The sequence below is a fragment of the Austrofundulus limnaeus genome, unplaced genomic scaffold (genome assembly GCF_001266775.1).
Source record: "Austrofundulus limnaeus strain Quisiro unplaced genomic scaffold, Austrofundulus_limnaeus-1.0 Scaffold381, whole genome shotgun sequence".
NCBI lineage: Eukaryota > Metazoa > Chordata > Actinopteri > Cyprinodontiformes > Rivulidae > Austrofundulus > Austrofundulus limnaeus.
In genome coordinates, this window is record NW_013952783.1 from 382,592 (window position 1) to 383,952 (window position 1,361).

A 1,361-nucleotide genomic window follows, 5' to 3' on the forward strand; every position below is an offset into this window, starting at 1 on the left:
GAATTTATGTTGTTTTATTTTAAAGGAATAAACTTTATTAAAAAAAATCCATCTCAGTCATAAAAAATATTCAGTGTAAATATTTGCAACCCCTTTAAGCACAATTTATTCATCAGTTAAATTAAAGATTACTGAAATTACATCCATTTTATTCTTCAGGAGGAAAGAAATGCTGATAACGCTGGTAGGTCTCTTTCTATATCAGCTAAATATGCTCTGTCATTTTAAAACACCTAAACCAATCATGTTAGAGTGCTGCGAGCTGCTCAGGTTACATCATCTGTCACACAGACACAAACAAAGAGACATGTGCACAAACACACAACAGTATGTCCTCCCAYCGAGACTGTGCATGCGGGGATTTGGTTTCCTTTAGTGTTTCGACTAATTGTCCATTTTAGAGTCCAGACGTTTGTTATCGGGTTAGGTTGAGAATTATTGTAAGCAGCTGTTACTAACCATGTGTGTGTCATGAGCTGTTATTTTGCAGGTGCAACAATCAGCCCCACTCTGTTGTCTAAAAGCTATCAGGCAATCAGCTGTGCTTTTACATTAGCTGCGACAAGAGTAGAATCTATGTGAGCGGATACAAATCTGTGTCACGATGTTCATGCAGAACCTGGAGATTTCTGCAAATCATCTTAGGTTGGGCCAGGGGAAGAACATAAAGTTTTATGTTCACAGAGAGAGAGATTACATAAACACAATCCATAATAACATTTAATCCCACAGTGTTTTCTGCTCTGTTTGGCTCTATTACCATGCATCAGTACTTTATCAGTCAGCCCAGGTTTATCTGGATCTTTTCTTCTCTTCTTTTCTTTTCACTTTTCACTGCATGTTCACATTACTCAGGATGCCCTCTCCCTCTCCTTGTGAAATGCTAAGCAGTCATCCCCCTTTAACCCTGCCCTTCTCTCAGAAGCTAACGTATCTTTGGTGCGCTGTTTGCCAAGAGCTATGAACAAGTGTAATAGAATTGCAGAGGGGGTTAGCTGAGACAGCCAACTGTGCATCCTGCTTTGCCCCTGCCTCCCCATCCATGAGCTAACAAGCCCAGCAGAATCATTGTGAATTCATAACAAGTTGCACCAATGTGGGTCATCTCTGATGCTTCTACATCTTCCATGCTTTTCCTCTTTTTTCTCACACCTGTTTGCTGATTTGACAACATTTCTCCCAGCTGTGCTGTAACCTTGACTCAGTGTAATTTACACAAAAGTCAATGGTTCACCTGTTCACACCTGAATTTCATTTGAGACCAATGGGCCTCATGCAAGAACATGTTCGTATTCTTATCCTAAATTTCTCTTACTTTTATTCGTACAAAGGTTTCGTACGAACATGTCACGTCAGATTCA